The 19,634-nt window shown below is 42.9% G+C and overlaps 1 protein-coding gene across 1 annotated transcript in view; it reads right to left on the reverse strand.

Annotated features, from left to right (window-relative positions):
- SHPRH (SNF2 histone linker PHD RING helicase) overlaps positions 1–19,363 on the reverse strand; it is a 93,321-nt gene extending 73,958 nt beyond the window's left edge. The window contains exon 1 of the mRNA XM_077143400.1: positions 19,124–19,363. The gene's annotated coding sequence lies outside the window, so the exon portion shown is untranslated. The remainder of the gene's footprint in view (positions 1–19,123) is intronic.
- Between the last annotated feature and the right edge of the window lie 271 nt (positions 19,364–19,634).

The following is a 19,634-nucleotide window of genomic DNA, read 5'->3' on the forward strand; positions in this document are numbered from 1 at the left end:
CCGCGTAGCTGAAAAAAAAGTTGGTATGTAAACAGTAAAATCTGGCTTTATGTGCAGCTGAATAAATATTTCCAATAACTGAATTTTTTAATAAAACCCAATTGGGTATTTACAAGTCCACACTAGTACTCAGCACTGGGCTACATTTTAGGGGAGGATACGAAAGAAGCAGACATCAAATCATGGTTTCTAACTCTGTGTAGGTAATAAGCTGTGTTTACTGATGACAATTTGAGTATAAAGAGCAGTCTACACTGTTCCCTCGCCAACTCCCCTTGCCTACCTATCCTGCTATGAATAGAACAGAAGCAGGAATGAGGGATGGGTTTTAAAGAAACAATTCAGGAATATGCAGACCTGTTGAAAGCATAACAAAACAAAACCACTAAAGGAAATCTAAGCTGAACATCTGAGGAAATTCTTAAAAACACAGAGGGAATCAAACTGAAAAGGTAAGTGACTGATTACTTGTGTGAAAGTATTAGCACAAAGGATGGGCACATCATCATGACCACTTTCAGGCTCAATGGTAGAGGGCCTGGACGTAGGAGTGGTGGTTGGCTTGTGGTGGGCATGGAGGGGGGCCTAGAGGCCTGCAGTGGGCATGGACGTGGGTCTGGAAGTGGGTCTAGAGGTGGGCTTGGAAGTGGGCCTGGAAATGGGTCTGGGGGTGAGCCTTTGGTGGACTTGGAGGTGGGCCTGGGGATGGGCCTGTGGCAGGTCGGGGAGTGGGATTGCGGGTGGCCCCAGTGGGTCCAGGGCACACACAATTATGAAGTAACAGTGGGGACACTTGCCCTCCTCTCCTAAAGGCAATGCACTGATGGCAGTACCTACTTTCTGGTGGGAGCAGGGGCTAAACTAGAGAGATATCTGTTGTAACAGGCTATAGAAGAAAAAGTATGCGACAAACAACTCTGTCTATGGAGGGTTCTTGCCAATCCCCCTCTCTCTAAACACTACAGAAAACAAGTGCCAGAAGCAGCCTCTGACCCTGCCCAGAAGCCCCAGCTGCATAAGGAGAGACAATGAGGCAAAGCAGGGAATCTCAACTGAAAACATTAGCTCACAATCAACAACTAAACATTTTGAGAGCTCCAACAAAATAACAAAGACCAAGTTTCACTCAAGGAAAGAGTTAAGGAAGCAATCTGCTAGGTTTTAAAAATATACAATCACCACCTTAGGTAGACAGTATACTGATTTCATGAAGTAGAAGCAGGAAGTCGTAACACAAAAAAGATGGCTATAAGAAACAACTGCTTAGCAATCTTAGAAAATTATATGGCTGAAATTTGAAAAAAAATAAAAACTTGGTTTATGACTCAAGAGAAGAATGAATATAACTACAGAGCAATTGTTATAATGATCCCTGAAGGAAGTTAAACCAAGGAAGTCGCTCTACCTTAGCCTGGTTAGGGAAAAACAACGCTTTCTGATTTTCCTGGTTTTAGCAATAAAAGTCACATAACCCAGCAAACCCCAGACAACCAGGATGGGTGGTCCACCTATTCTGAGCTTGCTTCCAGGATTCAGCACGTGGAATGACAACTCAGACAGGGCCCAGTGGGCTCTCTGAGTTGAGGAAATAGAATTTAGACGATCGTGGGAGGTTTGGGGGAAATACTAGAGAGGTGGGAGCTGCATAGAGGAGCGGCTCTGGAGAAGTGCAGAGGAGCCCCTTGAGTCTCTTGAGAGATTAGCGATCTGCATTAGAGAAGAAGCACCGGTATAGGTGGAACAACCCCTGGAGCTCACGCGTGGCAGGGCGTAGTTTGCACAAAGACCCTGACACACGAGGCATCATGTAGTCTCAGAAGTCAGAGCTGCCTTGCTGGTGGGCTCCAAATGTCCTCCAATACAGGCTGTTCTGGACCCACCCTAACAGACCTTCAAAAGCAAGCACTGAAGGAATCAAACCATCAAAAATGAAGTACAGAGAGGAAAAAAAGGCTGGAAAAACAACAGAGAACTACAGGAAAATGTCAAGAAGTAGTCTAACATGCATATGATTGGCACATCAGCAAGGAAGGGGGATTGTGAGGGGAATACAAAATATTTGAAACCATCATGCCTGAACAATTTCCATATTTGACAAAGTGTAAACCCACGGAACAAAGCAGCTCGATGAAAGCTATCAGAGCAAGCACAGAGACAGCCACAGCCACAGCAAGGCACACCACCACAAAACGGACCCAAAGCAAGGACGTCTGGCCAGGCTAGCCCTCACGCCAGTTTACGCACTCCTCCCAAATAAGCTTGCAAAAATGAAGACAGAGAAAAGACATTTTCAGACAAAAAAACAGACAGCACAATTTATCACATGCAGACTTACGTTATGAGAAATATTAAAGGGAGTTCTTTTCTTTAAAGCTTTTTTATTGTGAAAAATAACAGATATACAAAAAAGCAATATATTTCCAAGTACATTCTAACAAGTAGTTACACAACAGATTTTAAAATTTGGTATGGGTTACAGTACCATGATTTTTCATTTTTTCTTCCAGCTGTTCCAAGATACTAGAGAAAGGAATACCAATATGCTGATTCAGGAGTCTTATGCATTTTTCAAATTTCATCATCTCTATTATACTCTCCCTTATTTCGTTTTTTCTTTTTTTGTGAAAAATAACATATATTCAAAAACGCAATTTATTTAGAAAACATCACAGCAATTAGTTGTAGAAAAGATTTCAGAGTTTGCTATGGGTTACAATTTCACAATTTTAGGTTTTGATTTCTTGCTGCCCTAAGGTATTGGAGACTAAAAGAAATATCAATATACTGATTCAGCACTCATACGCATTTGTTAAACCCGACATTCTCTGTATAATTCCACCATCACCTTTGCTCTTTCTCTCACTCTTTGGGGATATCTGAGCTATAGCCATTCTAACTTTTTCATGTTGGAAGGAGTTGTCGATAATATGGGATAGAGGGATGGAACTAGTTGATTTTCTGGAGAGACTGGCCCCTCTGCATTTCAGGATTTATCTGGTCCAGGGACCCATCTAGAGGTTGTAGGTTTCTGGAAAATTACCCTAGTGCATGGAATCTTTGTAGAACCTTATATAATGCCCTAGGTATTATTTAGGATTGGCAGGAGTGGTTTTGGTTGGGGTTTGGCAAGTTACAATATGTAGTAATGTCTAACTGACGCTTGTGTAAGAGTGACTACCAGAGTAGTCTCTCAACTCTATTTGAACTCTTCCATCCACTGATACCTTATTTGTTACACTTCTTTCCCCTCTTTTGTCCAGGATGGCATTGTTGATCCCAAGATGCCAGGGATAATGACTCATCCCTGGGAGTCATCTTTCATGCTGCCTTCATCCCTAGATGTCATGTTCCACATAGGGGGACAACAACAGTTTTGCTTGCAGAGTTGGGCATAGAGAGAGAGAAGCCATGTCTGAGCAACAAAAGAGGTCCTAAAGGAAGTTCCTTAAACTGAATAAAAATGATATCATATGGAAATTTAAATATACATAAAGGAATGAAAAGCATCAGAAATGAAAATATGCATAAATATAACAAGTGTTTTTCTTGTTTCTAAATCTCTAAAATACAACTACTGTTTTTTAGACTTTTTATTCTAGAAAATTTCCAACACATGTAAAAGTAGGGAGAATGCTATAATGAATACCTATAAACCTAATCATCACAATCTAATTCCAGAATATTTCCATCATCCCAAAAAGAAACCCCGTATCTCCCAATTCCCCCTCCTTCCATAGACTGGAAACCACTCATCTACTTTCTGTCTCTATGTATTTGCCTATTGTAGAAATTACACATAATTGTGATCATAAAATATATGATCTTTTCTGTCTGGCTTCTTTCACAGTATAAGGTTATCAAGGTTTACCCATGTTGTTACAGCATGTATTGGTATTTCATTTCTTTTTATGGCTGAATAATATTCCACTGTGTGGACATACTATTTGTCTGCTGATCGACATTTTAGTCATTTCCTCTTTTAACCATTATGAACAACGCTTCTAAAAACTTGTATGGACAAGTTTTTGCCCTGACATATGTTTTCATTTCTCTAGGAGTGTAACTATTAGCAGCTGCACCATTTGGCACTCCCATCAGCAATGTGTGAGATTTATAAAAGCTAAAACTATAAAACTCCTGGAAAAAAACAGAGGAGAAAATCTAAGTGACCTTGGATTAGGCAAAATTTTTTTTAATAGAACACAAAAAGCAGACACTAAAAAAAAAAGGTAAACTTCATCATAATTATATACTATATACTTTGGGTCTTCAAAAGACACTGTCAAGGAAATGAGAAGGCAAGCCACAGATGGGAACAATATTAGCAAAATAAACACCTGATGAAGGATTAAATAAAAAATTCTTATATTATTAATACTAAGACTAATAACCTTATAACACACGGGCAAAAATTGTAAGCAGACACATCACCAAAAAATTATCTACTAATGGCCACTAAGCACATGAAAATATCCTCAACATCATTAGTCATTAATGCCAATTCCACCCACACAACACATTGAGATACATTATCAACCAGAATGGTTAGAGTGAAAGAAACTGACAACGCTCAGTGATGGTGAGTGTGTGGAGAATAAGAACTGAACATTCTCCCAAACGTTCCAACACAGTAGAATCACACTGGAAATCAGTTTGTCAGCTTCTTGGGTGGTTCAATACACACTTACTGTGCAGCCCAGTAATCTCACTCCTAGGTAGTTATCGCAGAAAAAAGAAATACAGATCCACAAAAAGATTTAAATCTGAATATTCACAGCAGCTTTATTAATAAAAACCAAAAGCTGGGAACAACCCAAATGTCCATCCACTGATAAACAGATAAACAAATTGTGACATGTTTTACAACAGAATACTAAAAAAACAAACACCCTACTGATTCAAAACCACGGATGAATTTCTAAATCATTCACTAAAGGAAAGAAGCCAGATGTGAAAAACCACCAAGTGTATGATTCTTTTTATCTCAAATTGGAGAAAAGACAAAAACGTAATGACAGAAACAGATGAACTGTTACCAGGGGCCGGGAGGGGAGTGGTATTAACAGCTGTGGGGCAGCGGGGAAAGCGTTGGGGTGTGGTGGGGGGTTACAACAGAGTATATATTCCACAACTCATCAAACGGAATACTTAAAATTGCTGAATTTTATTATATGTGGATTATACTTCAGCGAAACTGACTTAAAAGCAAAGATAGATGTTAAGAACAGCTTTATTCCAGGAACTTGGAAATCTAAGTTCATATAATACAGGTTCATATAATACAGGTTCATATAAATGAACAAAATTAGCCGAAGGCAGAGAAAATCTGAACCGACAAATAACCACAAAAGAAGTAAATCTACTCACCTCACTAAGATCTACCCACTTCCTTGTCAGCAAACTCTTATTTTGTGCCTAGGGACATGGTGCCCTGCAACTCATAGCAGACCCTGATTAATTTCTGTCTGTACAGTCAGGTAAGTTCATCAAGATGGCAGGCAGCTACTTAAATTTTAATTAATCAAGATTAAACCAAATTATACACTCTACTTGTTGGTCTCACCAGCCACATTTCAGGCACTTAGGAGCCATACAGACCAGTGGCTACTGCCTTGGACAGCACAGGCAGGGGACATTCACATCATGAGCAAGCCTCTCCCTTAGCCAGGGGTGGCGCTGAAATTAACCTCTGACTTCAGTCCACTACTGTTCAAGCATCTCATCCCCCCCTTATCCCGGAGGAGGAACACAGGCAGCCCCCAATTTCCTAAGTGCTGCTCTTCATCGAGCTCTCCCAGAGTACAGGTCGGGACACAGAGTTGGATCCCTGTGCTAGAACCTTGAGAAGTTACTCCCGCAGCCACGAACGTGCTGCATGGCGCAGCTCCCAAAATTGAGGGAACAGCCCGCATGCAGCTCCCAGACCTGCAGGTCAGCAGAGGGCTGCTGTCACGGCCAGGGCTGGCTGTGGGAGCAGCTCAGCACCTGGAATATTCTCTTCGCAAGGGCTGAGGACAAGCAGATGGACCCAATCACACCCGCACTTCTCAAAGCACTTGTCACATGACAACCAGCAAGGCCCCACTGGCTTCAGCACACAGACTGGCCCAATGCTAAAAGGTGCAGAAAGAAGCTACACCTCTTCGTTGAGCAGAGCCATGCAAGGCCAAGGGCGGGGTCTGGGGGCTGCAGGTGGGACCACTGAGGGCATCTGTCATACCCAGGATAGTATGGATAATGTAGTAATTATGGATCAGGAACTCTGAAAGCCCAAACGCAATTGTCTGTATGGTCTCAAACTGCAAAACTGTGAGGCTTAATGGAGGGCGTGCGAGCCGTGGAGTCCTAGATTCTGGCTTTGGCATTTACTAACTGTGCAGCACTGGAATAATTACCTAATGTCTCTGTGCCAGCTTGCTTATCTCTAAAATGGGGGGTCAATAGCAGCTAAACTGCAAGACAGTGAAACAGTATAATTAACATATTTACCACAGCTCCAGAAATTTAGTATGTATTTAGTAAGTGGCAGGTGCTCTTCTCCTCATCCTGAGGCCTCTCACTCGCGTCTGCAGTAACAGAACACTCCCCAGTGTGGCAGGATGGGGAGCCAGGTCAGTGCTTCTCAAACTTCACCATATGTTAGAGGTACCTGGTAGCTTTTAAAAATCCTGCTGCCCAGGTGGCATGCCAGCCAATTAAATGACAACAGGTGTGGGCAGAACCCAGGCATGACTTCCACGCTCTCTAGGTGGATGCCTAGAGATAACCAGGTGCCCATGAGAATCCACCTTTCCTAAAAGTCGAGAGCAGCTGGGGAAGGGCTGCATGGAGGCAAAGGCAGTGGGAGGGCCTGTGCCCTGTGAGTGTGTGTCTCAAGGATCTCAGCACCCAGGCACCAGCCTACCAGAACACATCCCTTCAACTCCGTATTCTGATCCGATAAAACCCACTTGGTACCTTCTGAAGCATGCCTGCCACTAATCATCTGCACATTCCTTCAGTGTTTGCTTCCAATCCAGTTCTATCAGAACCCGAGGTATTTATCAATTAGGATGATAATCTGGAGAGATGTACACACCAGGATTTCTGGAAGGATCTCCCTTTATCCAGTTTTCCCATGAACAAAGTCACATGATCCAATTGAATAAAAAAATCTGGTTTGGGTTGACCCTTAGCCTAAGGGATCTCTTTCCAGGGACAACCTCTTTTTTTTTTTTTTTTTTTTTCTTTTTCTTTTTCTTTTTTTTTCTTTCTTTTTTTTTTTTATTAATTAAAAAGAGAATTAACAAAACAATTAGAAATCATTCCAATCTACATGTACAATCAGTAATTCTTAATAACATCACATAGTTGCATATTCATCATTTCTTAGTACATTTGCATCGATTTAGAAAAAGAAATAAAAAGACAACAGAATAAGAATTAAAACAATAATAGAAAGAAAAAAAAACAAAAAAAACAAAAACAAAAAACCTATACCTCACATGCAGCTTCATTCAGTGTTTTAACAGAATTGCATTACAATTGGGTAGTATTGTGCTGCCCATTTCTGAGTTTTTATATCCAGTCCCGTTGTACAGTCTGTATCCCTTCAGCTCCAATTATCCCTTCTCTTTTTTTTTTTTTTTAATTAACAGAAAAAAAGAAATTAACCCAACATTTAGAGATCATACCATTCTACATATGCAATCATTAATTCTTAACATCATCACATAGATGCATGATCATCATTTCTTAGTACATTTGCATTGGTTTAGAAGAACTAGCAACATAACCGAAAAAGATATAAAATGTTAATATAGAGAAAAAAATAAAAGTAATAATAGTAAAATCAAAACAAAACAAAACAAAACAAAACAAAAACCTATAGCTCAGATGCAGCTTCATTCAGTGTTTTAACATGATTACTTTACAATTAGGTATTATTGTGCTGTCCATTTTTGAGTTTTTGTATCTAGTCCTGTTGCACAGTCTGTATCCCTTCAGCTTCAATTACCCATTGTCTTACCCTGTTTCTAACTCCTGCTGAACTGTTACCAATGACATATTTCAAGTTTATTCTCGAATGTCCGTTCACATCAGTGGGACCATACAGTATTTGTCCTTTAGTTTTTGGCTGGATTCACTCAGCATAATATTCTCTAGGTCCATCCATGTTATTACATGGTTCATAAGTTTATCTTGTCTTAAAGCTGCATAATATTCCATCGTATGTATATACCACAGTTTGTTTAGCCACTCTTCTGTTGATGGAGATTTTGGCTGTTTCCATCTCTTTGCAATTGTAAATAATGCTGCTATAAACATTGGTGTGCAAATGTCCGTTTGTGTCTTTGCCCTTAAGTCCTTTGAGTAGATACCTAGCAATGGTATTGCTGGGTCGTATGGCAATTCTATATTCAGCTTTTTGAGGAACCGCCAAACTGCCTTCCACAGTGATTGCACCCTTTGACATTCCCACCAACAGTGGATAAGTGTGCCTCTTTCTCCGCATCCTCTCCAGCACTTGTCATTTTCTGTTTTGTTGATAATGGCCATTCTGGTGGGTGTGAGATGATATCTCATTGTGGTTTTGATTTGCATTTCTCTAATGGCCAGGGACATTGAGCATCTCTTCATGTGCCTCTTGGCCATCCGTATTTCCTCTTCTGAGAGGTGTCTATTCAAGTCTTTTTCCCATTTTGTAATTGGGTTGGCTGTCTTTTTGTTGTTGAGATGAACAATCTCTTTATAAATTCTGGATACTAGACCTTTATCTGATATATCATTTCCAAATATTGTCTCCCATTGTGAAGGCTGTCTTTCTACTTTCTTGATGAAGTTCTTTGATGCACAAAAGTGTTTAATTTTGAGGAGTTCCCATTTATTGATTTCCTTCTTCAGTGCTCTTGCTTTAGGTTTAAGGTCCATAAAACCGCCTCCAGTTGTAAGATCCATAAGATATCTCCCTACATTTTCCTCTAACTGTTTTATGGTCTTAGACCTAATGTTTAGATCTTTGATCCATTTTGAGTTAACTTTTGTATAGGGTGTGAGAGATGGGTCTTCTTTCATTCTTTTGCATATGGATATCCAGTTCTCTAGGCACCATTTATTGAAGAGACTGCTCTGTCCCAGGTGAGTTGGCTTGACTGCCTTATCAAAGATCAAATGTCCATAGATGAGAGGGTCTATATCTGAGCACTCTATTCGATTCCATTGGTCGATATATCTATCTTTATGCCAATACCATGCTGTTTTGACCACTGTGGCTTCATAATATGCCTTAAAGTCAGGCAGCGCGAGACCTCCAGCTTCGTTTTTTTTCCTCAAGATGTTTTTAGCAATTCGGGGCACCCTGCCCTTCCAGATAAATTTGCTTATTGGTTTTTTTTTTTTTTTTTTTTTTTTTTTTTTTTTTTTTAAGGTGACTGAAAATATCTTTATTGGCTTAAATTATTATCTGTTGTGGTTTGGACATTGAAAGGCGATGGAATCATGCATACAACAGGGTCATTGTGTGAATTACAAATGCTCTTTTCAAAATATCTGGAAAAAAAACAAAGTACACAACAAACAACCTATTGTTAAAATGACAGTTGCACATAAGTTCAAGAAAATTGAATGATTCACTACCAATTTTATAGCAAATGAAACTGTGGGTAGTCCATTGACTAACTGACTCTACTATTTCACCTCACATTTCTCCCTAAAATAGAACTCTTAGCACTAACAATCTTTCATAATGGGAAGGCAAAAATGAAAATGATGTGACTTTCACACCATAGCAGGTGGAAAACTACTATAACTGGCTGTGTAATTTTATAGCATTTTTAGGTTAGAAAATTCAATTACAAATTTGATATGAAATTGGATTGCATTATACCAGACCATGTCCAGTTTCCTCCTGGAGTTTGAAGAAGTGTTTATCAGATATTTCAAATAAAATACATTTTGGTTTTCATTCTTCATAACATGTCACTGCTATGCTTATTTAAATATTTAATATTGTTCAGTTGACATATTAGGCATAGTGTATGCCTAAAATTTCAGCAATTGGGAATTCTAATATATGTAAGAAGGTATTGGTTCTACATATATAGGAAGCTTAAAAGATGTTCCTTATCATTTGTTTGAGAAACAAATTTTGGACTCAGATCGCCTGACATCCTAAAATTTGGCCCTAGGTCCTCATCACCTATATCAACATTGTTTTTTTAACACAGTATATTTTAGGAGATTTATATTAATTGATTTTTTTTCCTGCTGTATGCTGCTAAAAATAATGTTGATATAAATGAAAATGAACTGATGCCTAGAAGCAAGGTCTCAAAAGTTGTAGCTTTCTGATATATTTTATATGTCTTACTTTTTTTTTTTTTTTTTTTTTTTTTTTTTTTTAACGGAAAGAAAAAAAAGAAATTAACACAACATTTAGAAATCATACCATTCTACATATGCACTCAGTAATTCTTAACATCATCACATAGATGCATGATCATTGTTTCTTAGTACATTTGCATCAGTTTAGAGGAACTAGCAACACAACAGAAAAAGATATAAAATGTCAATATAAAGAAAAGAAATAAAAGTAGTAGTAATAGTAAAAAACAACAACAACAAACAAACCAACAAGCAAACAAAAACAAAAAAAAACCCTATAGCTCAGATGCAGCTTCATTCAGTATTTTAACATGATTACTTTACAATTAGGTATTATTGTGCTGTCCATTTTTGAGTTTTTGTATCTAGTCCTGTTGCACAATCTGTATCCCTTCAGCTTCAATTACCCATTGTCTTACCCTGTTTCTAACTCCTGCTGAACTCTGTTACCAATGACATATTTCAAGTTTATTCTCGAATGTCCGTTCACAACAGTGGTACCATACAGTATTTGTCCTTTAGTTTTTGGCTGGATTCACTCAGCATAATATTCTCTAGGTCCATCCATGTTATTACATGGTTCACAAGTTTATCTTGTCTTAAAGCTGCATAATATTCCATCGTATGTATATACCACAGTTTGTTTAGCCACTCTTCTGTTGATGGAGATTTTGGCTGTTTCCATCTCTTTGCAATTGTAAATAACGCTGCTATAAACATTGGTGTGCAAATGTCCGTTTGTGTCTTTGCCCTTAAGTCCTTTGAGTAGATACCTAGCAATGGTATTGCTGGGTCGTATGGCAATTCTATATTCAGCTTTTTGAGGAACCGCCAAACTGCCTTCCACAGTGGTTGCACCCTTTGACATTCCCACCAACAGTGAATAAGTGTGCCTCTTTCTCCGCATCCTCTCCAGCACTTGTCATTTTCTGTTTTGTTGATAATGGCCATTCTGGTGGGTGTGAGATGATATCTCATTGTGGTTTTGATTTGCATTTCTCTAATGGCCAGGGACATTGAGCATCTCTTCATGTGCCTCTTGGCCATCCGTATTTCTTCTTCTGGTAGGTGTCTGTTTAAGTCTTTTTCCCATTTTGTAATTGGGTTGGCTGTCTTTTTGTTGTTGAGTTGAATAATCTCTTTATAAATTCTGGATACTAGACCCTTATCTGATATGTCATTTCCAAATATTGTCTCCCATTGTGTAGGCTGTCTTTCTACTTTCTTGATGAAGTTCTCTGATGCACAAAAGTGTTTAATTTTGAGAAGCTCCCATTTATTTATTTCCTTCTTCAGTGTTCTTGCTTTAGGTTTAAGGTCCATAAAACCACCTCCAGTTGTAAGATCCATAAGATATCTCCCAACATTTTCCTCTAACTGTTTTATGGTCTTAGACCTAATGTTTAGATCTTTGATCCATTTTGAGTTAACTTTTGTATAGGGTGTGAGAGATGGGTCTTCTTTCATTCTTTTGCATATGGATATCCAGTTCTCTAGGCACCATTTATTGAAGAGACTGTTCTGTCCCAGGTGAGTTGGCTTGACTGCCTTATCAAAGATCAAATGTCCATAGATGAGAGGGTCTATATCTGAGCACTCTATTCGATTCCATTGGTCGATATATCTATCTTTATGCCAATACCATGCTGTTTTGACCACTGTGGCTTCATAATATGCCTTAAAGTCAGGCATCGCGAGACCTCCAGCTTCGTTTTTTTTCCTCAAGATGTTTTTAGCAATTCGGGGTACCCTGCCCTTCCAGATAAATTTGCTTATTGGTTTTTCTATTTCTGAAAAATAAGTTGTTGGGATTTTGATTGGTATTGCATTGAATCTGTAAATCAATTTAGGTAGGATTGACATCTTAACTATATTTAGTCTTCCAATCCATGAACACGGTACGCCCTTCCATCTATTTAGGTCTTCTGTGATTTCTTTTAACAGTTTTTTGTAGTTTTCTTTATATAGGTTTTTTGTCTCTTTGGTTAAATTTATTCCTAGGTATTTTATTCTTTTAGTTGCGATTGTAAATGGGATTCGTTTCTTGATTTCTACCTCAGCTTGTTCATCACTAGTGTATAGAAAAGCTACAGATTTTTGAATGTTGATCTTGTAGCCTGCTACTTTGCTGTACTCATTTATTAGCTCTAGTAATTTTGTTGTGGATTTTTCTGGGTTTTCTACATATAGTATCATATCGTCTGCAAACAGTGATAGTTTTACTTCTTCCTTTCCAATTTTGATGCCTTGTATTTCTTTTTCTTGCCTAATTGCTCTGGCTAGAACTTCCAACACAATGTTGAATAATAGTGGTGATAGTGGACATCCTTGTCTTGTTCCTGATCTTAGGGGGAAAGTTTTCAATTTTTCCCCATTGAGGATGATATTAGCTGTGGGTTTTTCATATATTCCCTCTATCATTTTAAGGAAGTTCCCTTGTATTCCTATCTTTTGAAGTGTTTTCAGCAGGAAAGGATGTTGAATCTTGTCAAATGCCTTCTCTGCATCAATTGAGATGATCATGTGATTTTTCTGCTTTGATTTGTTGATATGGTGTATTACATTAATTGATTTTCTTATGTTGAACCATCCTTGCATACCTGGGATGAATCCTACTTGGTCATGATGTATAATTCTTTTAATGTGTTGCTGGATACGATTTGCTAGAATTTTATTGAGGATTTTTGCATCTGTATTCATTAGAGAGATTGGTCTGTAGTTTTCTTTTTTTGTAATATCTTTGCCTGGTTTTGGTATGAGGGTGATGTTGGCTTCATAGAATGAATTAGGTAGTTTTCCCTCCACTTCGATTATGTTGAAGAGTTTGAGGAGAGTAGGTACTAATTCTTTCTGGAATGTTTGATAGAATTCACATGTGAAGCCGTCTGGTCCTGGACTTTTCTTTTTAGGGAGGTTTTGAATAACTAATTCAATCTCTTTACTTGTGATTGGTTTGTTGAGGTCGTCTATTTCTTCTTGAGTCAAAGTTGGTTGTTCATGTCTTTCCAGGAACCCGTCCATTTCCTCTAAATTGTTGTATTTATTAGCGTAAAGTTGTTCATAGTATCCTGTTATTAGCTCCTTTATTTCTGTGAGGTCAGTAGTTATGTCTCCTCTTCCATTTCTGATCTTATTTATTTGCATCCTCTCTCTTCTTCTTTTTGTCAATCTTGATAGGGGCCCATCAATCTTATTGATTTTCTCATAGAACCAACTTCTGGTCTTATTGATTTTCTCTACTGTTTTCATATTTTCAATTTCATTTATTTCTGCTCTGATCTTTGTTATTTCTTTCCTTTTGCTTGCTTTGGGATTAGTTTGCTGTTCTTTCTCCAGTTCTTCCAATTGAACCGTTAATTCCTGCATTTTTGCCTTTTCTTCTTTTCTGATATAGGCATTTAGGGCAATAAATTTCCCTCTTAGCACTGCCTTTGCTGCATCCCATAAGTTTTGATATGTTGTGTTTTCATTTTCATTTGCCTCGAGGTATTTACTAATTTCTCTTGCAATTTCTTCTTTGACCCACTCGTTGTTTAAGAGTGTGTTGTTGAGCCTCCACGTATTTGTGAATTTTCTGGCATTCTGCCTATTATTGATTTTCAACTTCATTCCTTTATGATCCGAGAAAGTGTTGTGTATGATTTCAATCTTTTTAAATTTGTTAAGACTTGCTTTGTGACCCAGCATATGGTCTATCTTTGAGAATGATCCATGAGCACTTGAGAAAAAGGTGTATCCTGCTGTTGTGGGATGTAATGTCCTATAAATGTCTGTTAAGTCTAGCTCATTTATAGTAATATTCAGATTCTCTATTTCTTTATTGATCCTCTGTCTAGATGTTCTGTCCATTGATGAGAGTGGGGAATTGAAGTCTCCAACTATTATGGTATTTGTGTCTATTTCCCTTTTCAGTGTTTGCAGTGTATTCCTCGCGTATTTTGGGGCATTCTGGTTCGGTGCATAAATATTTATGATTGTTATGTCTTCTTGTTTAATTGTTCCTTTTATTAGTATATAGTGTCCTTCTTTGTCTCTTTTAACTGTTTTACATTTGAAGTCTAACTTGTTGGATATTAGTATAGCCACTCCTGCTATTTTCTGGTTGTTATTTGCATGAAATATCTTTTCCCAACCTTTCACTTTCAACCTATGTTTATCTTTGGGTCTAAGATGTGTTTCCTGTAGACAGCATATAGAAGGATCCTGTTTTTTAATCCATTCTGCCAATCTATGTCTTTTGATTGGGGAATTCAGTCCATTAACATTTAGTGTTATTACTGTTTGGATAATATTTTCCTCTGCCATTTTGCCTTTTGTATTATATATATCATATCTGACTTTCCTTCTTTCTACACTCTTCTCCATACCTCTCTCTTCTGTCTTTTCGGTTCTGACTCTAGTGCTCCCTTTAGTATTTCTTGCAGAGCCGGTCTCTTGGTCACAAATTCTCTCAGTGACTTTTTGTCTGAGAATGTTTTAATTTCTCCCTCATTTTTGAAGGACAATTTTGCTGGATATAGGAGTCTTGGTTGGCAGTTTTTCTCTTTTAGTAATTTAAATATATCATCCCACTGTCTTCTAGCCTCCATGGTTTCTGCTGAGAAATCTACACATAGTCTTATTGGGTTTCCCTTGTATGTGATGGATTGTTTTTCTCTTGCTGCTTTCAAGATCCTCTCTTTCTCTTTGACCTCTGACATTCTAACTAGTAAGTGTCTTTGAGAACGCCTATTTGGGTCTAATTTCTTCGGGGTGCGCTGCACTTCTTGGATCTGTAATTTTAGGTCTTTCATAAGAGTTGGGAAATTTTCAGTGAAAATTTCTTCCATTAGTTTTTCTCCTCCTTTTCCCTTCTCTTCTCCTTCTGGGACACCCACAACACGTATATTTGTGCGGTTCATATTGTCCTTGAGTTCCCGGATACCCTGTTCAAATTTTTCCATTCTTTTCCCGATAGTTTCTGTTTCTTTTTGGAATTCAGATGTTCCATCCTCCAAATCACTAATTCTATCTTCTGTCTCTTTGAATCTATCATTGTAGGTATCCATTGTTTTTTCTATCTTTTCTACTTTGTCCTTCACTTCCATAAGTTCTGTGATTTGTTTCTTCAGTTTTTCTATTTCTTCTTTATGTTCAGCCCATGTCTTCTTCATGTCCTCCCTCAATTTATCGATTTCGTTTTTGAAGAGGTTTTCCATTTCTGTTCGTATATTTAGCATTAGTTGTCTCAGCTCCTGTATCTCATTTGAACTATTGGTTTGTTCCTTTGACTGGGCCATATTTTCAATTATTTGAGCGTGATCCGTTATCTTCTGTTGGCGTCTGCGCATTTAGACAGATTTCCCTGGGTATTGGATCCAAAAGTTTGGAAGATTTTTCTGTGAAATCTCTGGGTTCTGTTTTTCTTATCCTGCCCAGTAGGTGGCGCTCGTGGCACACGTTTGTCTGCGGGGCCCACCAGTAAAAGGTGCTGTGGGACCTTAAACTTTGGAAAACTCTCGCCGTCCTGGGGGTTCGCTAGCCGAAGCGGCTTGAGCTGGCCCGGGGTCCGAACGCAGGGAGGGTTGCTGGTCGCCGCAGCCAGGGAAAGAGCCCGTCCGAATTTCCTAGTCGGCCCTGGGCAACAAGCGTGGCGGGAGGGCGCCAGCGGCAGCGGCCCGCCCGAGAGAGTGCACGTTCCCCGGGAGTCACGGGTTTGGAAGGGGCCTCCCGCACCCGTCACCGTTCTCCACGGCCTGGGGGTTTCCGATCCAATTCTCTCAGTTGGTCCGGGGGCTGCGCGTGGTGTCGGCACCAGCCGCCTTGGTTTCAGGGGACCACCTCTCCAATTCTCCCAGCCGGCCCGGGAAGGGGGAAGGGAGTAACTCCGGCCGCTTGCCACCCCGCCTGGTAAGGCCCGCGCGCCTCGGCGATCTCACCCGAGCTGCTTCTCTCAGCCAGCCAGCCGTTCCAGGATGGGGTACGCTGTCTTTTTTATCTCTGTTGTGGCTTTGGGCGCTTTCTGTATCGTTTCTACTCCTCTAGTAGGTGTCCTGGAGAAGAAACTAAGATCCGCGCGTCTTACTAAGCCGCCATCTTCCAGGAAGTCTCCAGGGACAACCTCTTGAACTAAAGAAGATATTACTTGGACAAAGTGGCTTGTAACTGTGATGTTAACTGGCACTAATAGGCTGAGTCCTGGAGAATTCTCTATCTCGAATCACCTTCCGCATCTTTCTCCTACTTTTCCTCATGTCTCATGAACCACACCCTGAGAACATCACCTTGAACGTCAGGTGCATGTGGCATGTGCAACTCTGTTCATGGGCCACACGCTTACCCTCTGCATGTAAACGCAGGATGCCTTCTGCCTGAAATGCCCCTTCGCTCTTTTCTGCCGATTGCTGCCCTGGTCTTCCCTGGAAAGCCCTCCAGACCAGGGGAGCTGTGTCGGGGCCCTCCTTCTGGGCCCCAGAGCTGTGGGCACTGGCCCACTTGGGGGCCAGGCGGGAACGGCACTGGGAGTGGTGCCCCAACGCCAGGGCCATGCCAGCTGACGAATGGCACTTGATTGAGGCAAATGAAGACCTCTCACTTCCCAGCCAATGCCCCAGCAAGACTGTGCTCACATTTCTTCTGGGGGAGCCTCCCTCAGCCACACTCTGGAAGACTGCAGGTGATGTGAAACCATTCCTTCCTGTAACTGGCCCAAAGTGAGACAGAGAACTAACTCACCTGTATCTTTGTTTCACAGAAAACAAAGACAGACTGCCAGAAGAATAAATAAAATGTTACCAAGACAATGCAACAAATGGACACCAATTAAACTTAAATTCCGAAGTATTATCTCTTGTTAAACAGACATAAACATCCTGAATCACACAAGTGCTGCCTGCCGGGGCTGGTCTGTCAAGGGCATTAGCGGCGCCTGCCACACTGTTTCCACGAGGCCACACAGGAGAAATGCATGGGGCAGCACACAGCAGACAACTCCAGCCGGGTGACAGCAAGTTCACCACTGAACCCTGAAATACAGGCCCTCACCACAAGCTTTTATACCAGAAGGTTCTGTTCCCCCAAATATTTCTGGCCTAGTTCTTCATACCTGATTTGTTAGATAATACTATAAATACAATTCTTTCAGGCTGGCAAAAAGAGGGCTATGTAATACTATTTTCACAAGTAAAGCATTCTATTCTGCAGCCTGTAAGCTCACTGGTCCCAGGCATTCTATGCTCCATCCCTGCTCCAGGGGCGTAGGGTTCCAGCACAGGGTCCCACCCCAGGGTGCTGGCATGGGGTCCCAGCACGGGGTCCTACTCCAAGGTGCTGGCACAGAGTCCCGGCATGGGGTCTCACCCCAGGGTGCTGGCACGGGGTCCCGGCACGGGGTCCTACTCCAAGGTGCTGGCACAGGGTCCCGGCACGGGGTTCTACTCCAGGGTGCTGGCACAGGGTGCTGGCACGGGGTCCTACTCCAGGGTGCTGGCATGGGGTCCCAGCACGGGGTCCTACTCCAAGGTGCTGGCACAGGGTCCCGGCACGGGGTTCTACTCCAGGGTGCTGGCACAGGGTGCTGGCACGGGGTCCTACTCCAGGGTGCTGGCATGGGGTCCCAGCACGGGGTCCTACTCCAAGGTGCTGGCACAGGGTCCCAGCATGGGGTCTCATCCCAGGGTGCTGGCACGGGGTCCTACTCCAGGGTGCTGGCACAGGGTCCCGGCATGGGGTCTCACCCCAGGTGCTGGCATAGGGCCCCGGCAGGGGGTCTCACCCCCAGGTGCTGGCATAGGGCCCCGGCAGGGGGTCCCACCCCAGGGTGCTGGCACGGGGTCCTACTCCAGGGTGCTGGCACAGGGTCCCGGCATGGGGTCCCACCCCAGGGTGCTGGCACAGGGTCCCGGCACAGGGTCCTACTCCAGGGTGCTGGCACAGGGTCCTGGCACGGGGTCTCACCCCCGGGGTGCTGGCATAGGGTCCCACCCCAGGGTGCTGGCACAGGGTCTGGGGTTCCGGCACGGGGTCCCACCCCAGGGTGCTGGCACTGGGTCCCACCCCAGGTCACAGCACAGGCACACCGAGCCAGGCCCCTCACCTCTTCCCTGCGTCCAACTCAGTCATGTCAAAATCAAATCGTCTGTTTGGTGACAATCCAGGTTTTATGAATCATTTCTATGCATGGAGTTCTGTCACTCCTGCCATCATCCACTGGAATAAAGATTGCTGCAATGACTTACAAAGGTTTTATCTTTTTCAGCTAAAGTTTCAAGTTGAGCACACGTGGGAAAACAGCCAACATCTGGGCCTCCCACCTGCCGGACGGTGCGGTCACTTGGGAGGGCGCGGGCTTGAGGGATGCTCTTTAAGGACGGCGAAAACCGGAGGAGGCCGCGTCCCTCCGCACTGGGCCGTGCCTCGGGGCCACCCCGCCGGCTCTGGCTTTGGGGTGCAGCACCCGGTGCCGGCGGGCGGCCTCGCTACCTCGCAGGCCGGTTCCGCCTCGCGGGAGCGCTCGTGCTCGGCTCCTCGCAGCTGCTCCCTAACCCGGCGAGCAGCACGGCCCGGCGTCCCGGGCAGGACGGGAAGGAGCACGGCCCCCCCCCCGCGACCCGCTTTCCCTCCCAGGGCCCGCGCCCCCGCGATCGGGACGGGTGAGAGCTCGCGCGGCGACGCCCTCCCCTCCCTGTGGCTTCCCCGGCCAGGGACAACCCGAGTCCCAGTCCTGGCCTCCTCCCGGCCTCCCCCGACCTCTGACCCCTGACCCCGTCACCCCAGCGCCTACCTAGCGGATGCTCCAAGCCGCTCAGGCCTCACCGCACCAGGCCGGGCCCTCCGAGGCGCCGCGGGCCCCGGGCTCGCGCTCGCCGACCCCTGATGTCCGCCGGATGGGCACGCTTGTGAAGCTTCGGGCCAGGGCCCGGGGGTCCCGGAAACCCCAGCTCCGGCTGCTGGGCGCGCGCGGGAGCGCCGGGTCAGGTGGACGCGCACGTCGGACGCCACACCTTCTTCCTCCCTCAGTGGCCTCAGGAGCCGCTTCTGCGCAAGTGCGCATGGCCAGCCACACTCTCGGAATACTGCCGAGGTCTCGCGATAGCACCGGGCCACGCCATTGGGAGTAGCGGATTGGAAGGAGCCGAGGAGCCGGCTCGGGGCGGGTATAGGCGGGGCCTCCGCGCAGGTGGGCGTGGCGGGGCGCGGAGCGACGGCGTGCGGTTGATGGCCTTAATGAGGAGGGAGGAGCCGCCGCTCGGACGCAGGGGCGCTCTGTCCACCGGCCCCGCCTCTCGGGACGT

The sequence above is a fragment of the Tamandua tetradactyla genome, chromosome 25 (genome assembly GCF_023851605.1).
Source record: "Tamandua tetradactyla isolate mTamTet1 chromosome 25, mTamTet1.pri, whole genome shotgun sequence".
NCBI lineage: Eukaryota > Metazoa > Chordata > Mammalia > Pilosa > Myrmecophagidae > Tamandua > Tamandua tetradactyla.